This window comes from the organism of the source record quoted next, unplaced genomic scaffold, assembly GCF_019419815.1.
Source record: "Pyrus x bretschneideri cultivar Hongxiangsu unplaced genomic scaffold, Pyrus_bretschneideri_v1 Contig62, whole genome shotgun sequence".
Taxonomy (NCBI): Eukaryota; Viridiplantae; Streptophyta; class Magnoliopsida; order Rosales; family Rosaceae; genus Pyrus; species Pyrus x bretschneideri.
In genome coordinates, this window is record NW_025999801.1 from 189,099 (window position 1) to 201,779 (window position 12,681).

The following is a 12,681-nucleotide window of genomic DNA, read 5'->3' on the forward strand; positions in this document are numbered from 1 at the left end:
TTGCTGCTACCGTGGCAGCTTGGCTGGTTGGGTTAGGTGCACCTCGGCTAACTTGGGCTAGGTGTACATGGACCTAGGCACATGGGTGCCGATCTCGGGCTGCTGGGCTCGGGCCCGTGCAGCTGTGAGAGTTGCAAAAGAAAGATGAGGCGTGGAGGTGCCTGCCCCTTCTCTGTTTAACTTGGGTAGCAAAGCCATTGGGTCGAGAGAGAGAGATGGGGGAGTCAGCTCAGGCTGGGCTCTCTGTCGCACAAGTGGGTTGGGCTGTGAAGCCTGGCGTGGGGCGCTAGGTTCTGTGGCCCTTTTAATTTTATTTATTTATTTATTTTTCTCCTTTAAGCAACCTTCTAACAAGTTTTCCTTGCATCATTATAAGATTCTTTCGAACATGTCTTCCTCGAGCCACAAGAATGATGAATTTATTCCACCGTTGCATCGCCAGGGCAGATCTGCAAGTAAGCTAGGCTACTTCAGGGCTGCTCACGAGAAGGTAGGTTCTGATGAGCAGTTCAAAGACTTCCTCAAGAAGTTTAAGCACGTAATTCCGTCTGGGGTTCGCGTGAAATGAGTCAATGATAATAGCAATCGTGAACCGTGTAGGTCTAAGAAAGCTATCAAGTTTCACCCCAACTACTTTGTGTTTGGGTTCATCTTTCCCATGCCTTGGTTCTAGGTGATCTGCTCTATGAAGTGTGCTCCTGCTCAGTCCTCTCCGAACATAGTCCGTGCAATGGTGGGGTTCCACAACTTAAGCAGGTTATTTGACTTGGACCTGACTGCCAACAAGTTTTGGTACTTTTTTTACATAGGCCACATCGATGGTGTCGGGCAGCTGAGGACCAGCCATAGGCCATTTGATCACTTGAGCAAAGGGGATCATGATTGGTCTAAGAAGACCTTAGAGATCAGTGGATAGTGGGACTCCAACTCCTCACCTGGGCTGCGCATTCCGATTACCTTTATCGATGGTAAGTAGGCTGCTTAGTCACTAAGTTGCTTTATGCTTTTGTTGAGCTACCTTCTGATTTTTCCTCCTCTGTTTATGTAGATTCAAAATTCGATTTCACTCCCAAGGCTTCTTCAGACATGAAAAAGGTGCACATCGCTTTGGGGATCCTTGCTGAATACCCTGAATGACGTTGGCTGCTCAGTCCTCTTTGTAGGAAGAAAGGTGGGTAGCCTCTGCAGGAGGAGATTAGGAGGATCAAGGGTGAGGCGTTTGCTCGTCTGATCGCCATTGTAAAGCCCGTTGTAAGTGAAGGCGGGAAAAATAGATCTCCATCGCCTGCTCGAGAACCTTTGGTGGAGAAAAAGCTGAAGACTTCCTCTATTGCTCGCGAGGGTTAGTTCATTGTTGGGAGGCTTGTGATTGACATGACTTTTTCCAATGGGAAGAAAGAGGCTGCTGGATCTGAGCCTACGAAGCATGTTGTTCCGAGGGTTGCTAGAACGATTACTAACAATATTGCATAACAGAGGAGTTTTACCGTGCCCCATGTGCCTAGGTTTGTTCCGAGACAGCCTTCCTTGCCCAAGTTTGATCCGATTCCAGAGGTGTGTGCAGCAGAGAAGATCGAGGATGGTGATTCCACTGCCAAGGCCGGTCTCTCATGCTGAGAAGGAAGCGTATGCTTGGATAAGCAGCCGTGATCAGCCTGCCAAACCAGCCTTAGAGGAGTTTTTCGAGATCCATGCGCTGTTAAAGCCTGATTTGCTTGAAGACACGAAAGCATGTGCCAAGTTTATTGATAGCGTGAGCAAGGTTGTCAACTCCAGTTTCTTCGCGAGGTATGATGCTCAGTCGCGAAGGGGTTCCCTGCTTGCTTTTTGAAGGGATTTGATATCTCTGCCCCCACTGCTTAGCAGTTTGAGACTACTCACCAAAAGATTAGTGACTTGAAAGCTCAGTTTGACGTGATCCAGGGAAGATATAACATTGCAGAGAAGGAGATTGAAGTCTAAGTGTTGCTGGTGCAGGACCTTGAGCATACCATTTCAGAATTTCAGACTGCCCGTGATGCCAAGGATGTAGAGCTACTCATCATGCATAATGACATTGTTCGACTCAAGAAAGCTAAGTGTAGACTTGAGCCTAATGAAGTGGAGTTGCACGGAGCGTTGTCTGCCAACAAGAACCTAAGGAACTAGATAAGTTGCAAAATGCTCGTACTAACATGATTAAGGAAAATAAGCAGCTAATGAGCGATTTGTCCAATCTTGAGGTTGTCCTTGCCCAAGGTCAAGCTGACTTCTACAAGCTTGGTTATATAAATCATTTCCTTGGCATGCTATCTGACTATGCCTTTTCTGATTAGGACCTCGAGCTTTTTGCTATTTCTTCTGAGGATTTCCTTAAGTTTTCCTTCGAGAGTGCTGTTTATGGAGTAGTTAAAGATCAGGCTGCCCAGGGCTGTGCGGTCGAAGGTGGTGCCGCCCAGGTAGTGGCGGCTGATGACCGTGCTGCCTAAGATAAGGCAACTGTTGATAAAGTGCAGGAAGTTGATGCTACTGGGAACGATGCGACTGCTGAAGATGTCCAAGCTGCTACGGAGTAGTTTTTTTTTTTTTTTTTTTATAGACTTTAGGATTTACTTTCTTTTCCTCTCCTGCTTTGCTTTTTCCTTTGCTTAAACTCCATTAGCCTTCGTGCCAGTTTATTAATTTGCTAAAAATTAATAAACTGTTTTTCTTCGCTTTACTTTATCCTTGTTTTTTTGCCTTGCTTCAAGCTATTGTCGTATAATGAACAATCGAGCAAGCTGCTTTGAACAAAACAGTCAAGCTCATCTTTATTCCTTTAGGTGCCAACTTTGGCTTGTCAGGTGTGAATCTTCGCTTACTTGAGGCATCTTTCGAAACTTCTAACCTGTTAAACCGAATGACCTCTGTAGTTGCATGTTTCGTATTGGTAGTCCACTAGATCTTTAATCACAAGGTTGTTAGCAAATTGCACTGCTTTTTAATAAGCAGACGGGCTTGCATGACCAATGTGACTGCCGATGTAGGCTTAGGACTTCTGCAAAACTGTTAACCAGAGAGTCAGCAGATTGGCACCTTACTCATAGAAGTAGGAGAGCCTGCATGACTGATTGGTTGTTAACTTTGATCTTTTAGGGCGTTGAACTACTGAGCTTTATCTTGTGTTATTGCCCCCTGACCATAGGCTGCTTTGCTGGTCGTCTTTACTCCAATCTTTTAAGCTGCGTGGTCTGCATCACAACATACTAAAGATTGCTGAGACACGAAATTCGCTGACCTTTCGCATCAAAAGTTTGTGGTTCTACGAAATTTCATGGGCAATGATTCGAAAGAGCTCTTTGCACTTTATGTAACCAATTTCGTAGGCTACGTAGCAAGTAGCACAACACTTTAAGAATCAATGTAAACCCAAGAGGTTGTTCTACGCTAGGCAATGTATGTTCACGTTAATCTGTTAACCTTTCACAAGATTATGCGGTTCTATAAGTTTATGCGGCTAACTGCTCGAAGAGTGTACCATAGGTAGTCTTCCAGAAACTGTAGACTGCTCGTTGAGTTGGCAACGGCTTTAAGTTCCCAAGTACATCCTGAAACTATAGGCTGCTTGTTAACTAAGCAGCAGCTTTAGATTCCCAGGGATCTTCTAGAATCCGTAGGTTGCTCATTGAATTGGCAATAGTTTTAGGCTTCGAGGTACTTCTAGAAACCGTATGTGCAGAGATCGTTTGTTGGTCACATACAAGATGCTCAGCTCCTTACACTAACTGGTCATGTTAAGGATGCTCAACCATGTACACCCCATTCGTGTAGCCGGAGCTAGAATTTTGTATCCTCACAGAGATTGCCTATGTATTGCACCAGGGATGCTTAGCTGCAAATGCTAGTTGGTTACATAGCAGATGCTAAAAAATGATGCTCCTCTAATGGGTAGAGGGAATACTATTTTGTAACACAAAGATCGCTAGCTGGTCACGTACAGAATGCTTAGGCAAGGTTGCCAGCAGCTGGTCACACCAAGGATGCTCAATTACGGTCCATCTTTATGGGAGACATCCAAAGAGTTGTGCAACGTGCCTTCTCTATCTCTGAGGCCCAAGTCCCTACGGATCAAGCCAAAGGCCTAAAATTCTTCACTCTAGCTAAACCTTGAAAAAAACCATTGTAGCTGCTTCTAAGGATGTCGGTGTAAGCCATCGTGCTCTGGTTACACCAGGGCAGCCCGACCCATCCACGTCTGGATATTCGGAGTGCGTAGTATACCCTCTCCTAAGGGGAGAGCAAGGTTGGTCCCCGATAAGGGTGTAATTCCTGCGATAAGTCCCTGATTGGGTACGATCTTCAATGACAGCAAGAGTAAACAATTGTTATAGGTATGCAGTTAAGCCAAATAATGAAAGAAATCTTCATTGAAAAAAGAAAAGAAGGATATCGAACTTAGCTAGAAGGTAGAAACTGTGTAACAACTAGATAGTCATCCGCTTGCGAGGTAGTGTTCGTCGAGCTTATTGAGTCATCGAGCTTTATTTCTTCTGAGCAATGCTTGGGGAGAAGTGGGAGGTCATGTGTAGTACTTCCGCAGGTTGTAGGCATTCCACTGCTTGTCGATCTTTTTGTCGTTCATGGTGATGAGGGTATAATTACCATTGCCGCTTGCTCTGCTGACCTTGTACAAACCTTCCCATATTGGATTCATCTTTTTAGAGCCTTCTCTTCGTGCAATGATGAATGTTTTTCTTAAGACTAGATCTCCAAGCTGAAATTACTGGATCTTTGCCCTTTTGTTGTAGCTGAAGAGAAGCTGCTGCTGGTAGGCTACAATGCGGGTGATGACCCTTTCGCGTTCCTCCTTCATCAGATCTAGATTTGTGGCCATCTCTTTGCTGTTATGCTCCAAAGTTGGCAGTATGGTGCTAATGCTCAACACGATGACATTAGGAAAGATGATTACTTTTGAACCAAATGCCAAAGAGAAAGGAGTTTCACTGGTTGGTGGTTTCTCGCTGTTTAGTTGTGCGATACTCCCATAAGACACCGAGAAGTTCGTTTGGCCACTTCCTTTGCTTGTCTATGAGGGATTTCTTGAGGTAATCTAGGATTATCCTGTTGGATTCCTTTGTCTGCCTGTTGCCTTGGGGATATAAAGGCATAGACATATGCTACTTGATGTCGTATTTCTGGAAGAACCTCGCCAAGTCTTTGTTCATAAATTACGGGCCGTTGACGATGATGATAAATTGTGGAATTACGAATCGACAAATGATGTTCGTCCATATGAAGCACTCTATGTCTGATTGAGTAATGGTGGCCATGGGCTCGGCTTCTACCCATTTGGTGAAATAGTTGGTAGCCACGATCATCATGCCCTTACCCCCAGTAGCGGGCAACATAGGTCCTTTTAGGTCAATTGCCCACTACATGAAGGGTCATGGGCTTGTTTACGGATGGAGCTCGCTGGTAGACAGTGCAGGTACAGGCTTGAAAGGTTGGCAGCTTTCATACTTTTGAACAAAATTCTTAGCATCTTGATATATGGTGGGCCAGTAGTAGCCGACGTTGAAGACTTTATGTGCTAAAGATCGACCCCCTGAGTGGTCTCCACAAATTCCTTCTTCGATCGAGCTCAGAACTTTCAAGTCATCGAAAGGCGCTAGGCAGCGAAGATGTGGGCCTGAAAATGATCTTTAGACGAGAATGTTGTCCCACAAGTAGTAGTGTGCCACCCCTCGATGATGGGGTTTTGCCATCTTGGGGTTGTATTGACTTGTAACAGCTCGAGTGCTGGTTCTTCTTCTATGCTCAGCATTCCTAAATACTCGATCGGGATGAAGCGTTTGAACTGGTTGTCCAAAGCGGAGCCTAAGGCTACCAGGGCGTCTGCATGAGCGCTGTCTGTCCGTGGCACCTATGTGAGGGTGCAAGTCTGAAATGCCTCAAGTTGCTTTTGTACCTTCTCGAGGTATAATGCCATCTTTGAATGCTTTGCTGCATACTCCTAGTAGTTTATGAGCTGAGAATCGTAATGGATTGCGAGCTTCTTGACTGCCAGATCTTATGCCATTCGGAAGCCTACCAATAAGGCCTCATACTTTGCTTCGTTGTTTGATGCCATGAAGCCTAGAGTGATTGCTTGTTAAAAAATTGAGTCGTCTAGGGTGACTAGAACCAAGCCTACTTCGGAACCTTCGTAGTTGGATGAACCGCTGACGTACAGGTGCCAAAAGTTCTTGTCGACAAAGATTGGTCCGGCCAGGGTGTGCTTGGTTACCTCAGAAGTGTATTTGGGCTGTGTTGTTGTGTCTGCTAGGCCAAGGGTGAACTCTGCTATGAAATCTGCCAAGACATGTGCTTTTATCGCCGTGCTAGGTTGGAAAATCAAGCCGTATTGGCTGAATTCCGAAGCCCACTTTATCACTAGTGGAGAAGTGTCTAGAGAGTGACCATGCAAATATATCATGATTTTCCCTAAGGAATGTCGTGAGTTCTTGATGACCTTGAAAAAGGGCTTGCATGGATCGGTTGAGCGCAGCTGCTCGTCTGGTCAGACTTTGGATTTCCTTCAAAGTGATGGGGTACTTCATCTCCAAGATTGCTTTGATCTACTTGGGATGTGCCTCGATTCCTTGCTAGGTTATAAGGTACCCTAGGAATCGGCCTGAGGAGACTTCAAATATACATTTGGTAGGGTTAAGCTTCATCTTGTATTCCATAAGAATACTGAATGTCTCTACCAAATTTCTAAGGTGGTATGACTATTGCTTTCCTTTTACCATGAAGTGATCGACATAAACCTCCATGGTAACCCCAATCTACTTTTTGAACATCATGTTTACTAATCTTTGATAGGTAGCTTCTGCATTCTTGAGGCCAAAAGGCATAACCTTGAAGCAGTAGGTGCCTTGCTCAATCACAAACGCGGTTTTCTTTTTGTCGGGCTCAAACATGGCGATTTGATCGTAGCCAAAATATGCGTCCAAGAAGCTGAGCAGTTGGTTCCCGCCTGTTGAGTCTACTAATAAGTCAATTCCGAGGACAAAGAACAGATCTTTTGGGTAAGCCTTGTAAGGTCGATGCAGTCTACACATACTCTCAACTTGCCCTTCTCTTTCTTTATTACCAGCATGACATTGGCTAGCCATGTTGAGTGCGCCACTTCCTCGATGAACCCATCTTCCAATAGCTTGTCTATCTTTGCCTCAATGATCGCTACTCGTTTTGGAGCTAAATGTCTTCTCTTCTAGATCACCGGTTTGGCAGTGGGGTCGACATATAGCTTGTGGAAGGCTATCTTGGGATCAATGTCGGGCATGTTGGAGAGTAACCATGCAAACACGTCATGATTTTCCCCAAGGAATGTTGTGAGTTCTTCTTTTTCCTTCTGGCTCAGCAATGAGCCGATTCTAGAAGTCTTCTCCGGCTACTCAGGATAAAAAATGATGTATTCGACGTCTTCCTCTGGCTTCCATCTTTTTTCTTCTATCTGTATGTCCTCCTAAACGCCATCATCTTGATCCACCTGCTGTAGTTACTATTTGGTAGCAGGCTCGTCCTTCTCAACCTCTATAGCTCCTACTCAGGTGAAGGACTTTTTCTTTAACTTATTCAGCATTTGCACGGTGCATCATCGGGATGCAGCCTGGTTAAACTTGATCTCTTCGGCTCCTCCTCCCAGGATGAAAAATTGGATTTTCTGGTACTTAACAGAGGTTACGACGCCCAATTTCAATAGTTATGACTTTTCTAGAATCCCGTTATAAGAAGACGGGTCGTTGACTATAATGAACGTTTGCTTTGAGACTACTGATGGTGTTCTCACATCGAGTGTTATGTTGCCAATACCAGTTGAGGTGTATCTGATGAATCCGATGAGTACCTCTGCTCGACGTATTATCGTGCATTCCTGGCCCATCTTCTGGATGACAGATAGCTGAAGTAGATTTACTGTGCTGCCATTGTCCACCATCACTCTGTCAACTATAGCGTATGCCAGTTGAATTGACGCTACCAGAGCATCATCATGTGGGAAGTCAACTCCTTCAGCATCCTGCTCGGTAAAACCAACGATCGGTCCAGGTTTGGCGTAGGCTGCCTAAACCTAGGAGATTGTTATAGCCTACCAGATCTTCTTCTTCTTGGAGTTATTTGTGGCCCCCAAGTATTCAAACTCGGTGAAGATGCCATTGATTTTGATGGTCTTGGTAGGCGTCTTATCGTCTGCGTATGCGTTTCTCTTAGGCTGCGTAGCTGGTTTGTACAATTATCTGTTGCATTTACCCTTATTCATCAGCTTATCGTCTTTTGGTATAGTACGCTCAACCTGCACCAAAGTATATAGCTCAAAAGCAACGAAAGGAGAAAACTCAATAACCATATTAGTTTTAGGGTCTGAAATCTACCTATAATTAAGAGTAAGGGATATACATATGGGAGTTTATATGCAAAATTACCTTGATTTCCCTAAATGGTATAAGTAAACTTTTCTCAAGCTTGGAGTCCAATCCCAAAAGCCGAGCAGCAAACTTAAAGTTTCTGTTCGTTGCCACTAATGCATTCATCTTTGCTCCTTTTTTAAGTGTCTGCCTCAGAAGCTAAAACCAGCTACTTATCACCTCCAATCTCGGATTCTGCAAAAAAACAAACCACATGCATGAGGATTTATACAGTTCTTCGCTTTACCTAAGGTTACTGGACCAGAAATAAAAAACGAAATCAGAGTGCTTTACTTTGTGAGGTTTGATTTGTAGAGGACTGGAGCTGGGTTTGGTTTTGGCTTGAGGCAGTGGGAGAGGAATCGAAGGGGCAATAATCTGAAATTACAGTTCTAGAAATCAAAATATATTACGGGAAATAACAAATAATTTATGAAGCAGAGCAGAGGTGGGATTTACCTCAATGCTATGTAGAGGGTTTAGAGGATGTCTTCCTCGTAGTGGTCCGTGAGACCAATTTGATAAGAAGTACTCTGAATCTCGTCAAACCCAGACGAACTTATATCAAACGTGTGCAGCAAAGCAAGAATAGTTTGAATTGATAAAAGATCTGTCTGTGTGAAAAAAATGAAATAACATATGGGAAGCATTAGCTTGAAAACGGATAAAAGGGACATACATATATATACTTGTTCCTCAACTTCATCTGATAGGCAAAGTTCATCAGGCGAACCTTCTAAAGCCTGACCGAGTCTTTCATGAACCACATGAAATCTAACCATGATTGCCTCGCTTTCAAGTGCCTAAATTACGGCAACAACAAATAAATTAATAATTCACGGTTCCGAATTTGAACATCTATTAATTTTCAAAGGGAAAAGGCCTAACCAGATAAATTTTGCTCCCTGGACAAAACATCCACAACCCCACGTTTAAAAGGATCAAAAACCCTCCACAAATCAGATACCAGAAATAAGATCCCTTAAAATACGAAAAATTTTGGGATCAAAACACAACAATATTGAAGAAAAACAAACAATTCGAGAAAAACAGTGAGAATAAGGCACGAATCAGAGAAAGAAGTGAGATTTAATTACCTCTTGAAGGAATCGAAGGGATCACGAAGCAGAGATGGATGAGATTGATGCAGATTGTAGGACGCATGATCGAAGTCGCCAACCCGTTACAGAGCAGCTGAGAATGTTTTAGGTTTCTAACGTTTTAGGAAGACCCAAAGAATACACACACATATGCTTTCCGCTCTGTATCTTTCTCCCTGTCCATCTCTCTCTAAAATGGGAGAAAATCTCATAGATCCTGTCAGAGCACCTACCTAAATATCTCTCTCACTCAATCCAAACCCGTAGCTCCCATATCTCTCTAATTTGTCAAGCCCTGTGCCTCCCTCCTCTGTAGTCGTTCTGTCCCCCTCTCTCCGCTCGCCACAGGCACACGCAGCTGTCTCCGAGTCAAAAATGGGAGCGATCGTCTCTCTCCAATTTGTTAGCCGTGATGTCCCCTTCCTCTCTCTCGCCGAGTCAAAGCTGAAATGCAGCGAACGGTTGAAAATTGGTCCTTAAGCCTGAGTGGCAATTTTGTAAATTAAGAGAACGTTGGTTAAAGCATCTGAGTGGCAATCTTGTAAATAAACTGAAATGTCATCCAAAACACTGTTCATTTCTACCGTGCGATTTCGCCTCCTTCTTTAGACTAAAGTAATTTAGGAAGAGATGGCAACACAACCAAAGGTAATAATTAATCAATAAAATCTGTGCATTACAGGAGCAATTCGTTTACATATTTACACTATATACTTCATTATGTAAGGATTGCAAAAATAACATGGGATTGCAAGCAATGTTGTATATAAAGATATTTTGCTTCCATCTAATTTGTGGATGCAATTTTTTGAAATTTTAGTACTTTATGTGACATGATGATCTCGTTCCTTCTGTATTTGTAATTTATCTTATGAATGTAATTTTGTTTCATTTTGGATTGATGTATCAAGACATAACATCATTTGGTCATGTCATCATCAAAAACTTTGTCTCATGTCATAAATTTAACATTAACACCTTTTTTGTTTACTCATTAATTTAACATATAAAAAAATTCTTGATAAAAGGAAAAAAAAAATTCTTTTGCACGCGTAAGAGCTAGTGGGGATAAAAACCCATTAATTGAAAAGACATTGTTTGTACTTTGGTTTTTACTCTAAACGGCTAGGTTTTTTTTATTTTTATTTTTATTTTATTTTTTGGTGTTGGAAATGGAATGTCAATTAATTAAATTTGAAAATAGGAATAAGCTCTATTCCATATGAAATCTCATATGTCAAATTTGAATACGAAAAAAGCTCATGTCAAATAATTTTTTAATTATTTTATTATGTAAGTTCCGCACAAATTATAAATCTTGAAAATTTATTTTAATTGATTATTTTGAAATAAGTCATACAAATATTATTTATAACAAAAAACCACATATGAGTTAGAAAATAGAAAATCTGACATTACGTCTAGGGATGGGCAACAGTTATGGAGGGCGGGTAACCGCGGTTATTTACTCATAACTGTTTATGCTCATACCCACATAATCGTTTACTCGTTGGGTAATTGCCTAAACGATTATACCCATACCCATAATTGTTTATAAACGGTTAATCATACTCATTTAATCGTAACCGTTTAATACCCATTTGCCATTTACCATTTTTAACCAGTTTATCTTCTTTTTTTTTTTTTTACCATTACCCCTTTTTCTCTTGTCATGTTTTTTAACAACTTGAAAATTTAAAAAAAATTGTTATAATTTTTTTTTTTTGACAATTAAACACCGTTATAGGTACATTTATCATACATTTCCGTATTTTAATTTTTTTAAGTCCTTATATCACTCCAATAATTGAAATAATAGTTTACAGACGATATTTTTAACTGTTACCAATGGAAGTAATATAATATTTGCTAAGTATTATTGGGTTACAAAAATTGTTTCAAAGACATTTCAGTCAATTTCACGGTTACCCATAAGGAATTTAAATTAATTTGGCGAATTTCTTGCGGATGAGAATCATCATTCCTGCAGCAATGTTAATAAGAGAATGACCAATGAATTCCTTGCTTATTTATTGGGTGCTAAGTATTATTGGACTGAGAACATGGTTTGTATTAATTTTACATATACTAGCATTTGCCTACACACTTTGTGTGTATGAGCATATTTTTTAAGGAAATGAGAAGGAGAGAGGGGAGGAGAGAAAACGTGGGGGGGGGGGGGGGGAGGGGGGAGGAGTGAGAGGATTTTGTTTTTGTTTTTGTTTGTTTTTTTTTTTTTTTTTATTTATTTTTTATAAATATTAAAGGTATTTTAACATCACACGTAGGTGAGGCTTCAATAAAAAAAAAGTAAATTTTGGACATATGAAATTACATTATTGCCCATCATTTTTTTTGTGTGATAGAAGACTAAGCAGTCTTTTCACCCTCTTTTGGTTAACAAAGATGGTTTTATTAATTAATAGAGATAAAATAAATGGGTAAACAGTTACCTACTTATAACCACGGTTAATACCCATAACCACTCATTTAAATTTCACATGTAAACCGTTATACCCATAACCATAACCGTGAAGTCTAAATGGACGGATAACCGCGGTTACTCATAACCGCGAGTATTTTGCCTATCTCTAATTACATCACATTTGACATTTTCATTAGAAATGCTCTTAGACCATCTCCAAATGAGATATCAAATTTTGAACATAAAATTTAAATTTTGACAGCTTATGTGGTACTTTGACATCTTTTAAAAGTTTTTTCTCCAACTGATATGTCAAACTAAATTATTATTTTATAAAATAAATTATTAAACTAATTAAAATTTAATAAATGACATTTAAAGTTTAATCAGTAATCTGTTCACCTTCTTTAATTAAAAAGAAGAAAAAAGTAAGATAATTACATAGGTCAACTTAACATTAATTATAATAAATGATTAAATTAATTAAAGATTAATAAAATACATTTAACAATTAATAAAGAAAAACATTTGAAGCTGCTGTCAAATGTGACAGCAACCTCTTTTGCTGCCAATCCATGTCATCACCACATAGAATTTGATATTTCGGTTGGAGAAGATTTGTGTGATCTTTTTTCTACTGTTATAGCTGATGTGTACATTTTAGCATCTATTTCAAAGCAACGGTTGCGTAGCCAAAAAGTCATGCTAAACCGCGTAATTAAAATGCGATTAAAAGTACACCCCACTAACA

At 40.9% G+C, this 12,681-nt stretch overlaps 1 long non-coding RNA gene across 2 annotated transcripts; it reads right to left on the bottom strand.

The window, feature by feature from the left end:
* Positions 1–8,860: 8,860 nt before the first annotated feature.
* Positions 8,861–9,560, bottom strand: LOC103947003. Of its 2 annotated transcripts, none has more exons than XR_007253993.1 (3): positions 9,503–9,560; positions 9,139–9,208; positions 8,861–9,019 (listed from the first exon to the last, which is right to left on the bottom strand). It is a non-coding gene; the product is annotated as an uncharacterized LOC103947003 (long non-coding RNA). The 2 variants fall into 2 exon arrangements; XR_007253992.1 differs by lacking the exon at positions 9,503–9,560 and adding an exon at positions 9,294–9,496.
* Positions 9,561–12,681: the final 3,121 nt, after the last annotated feature.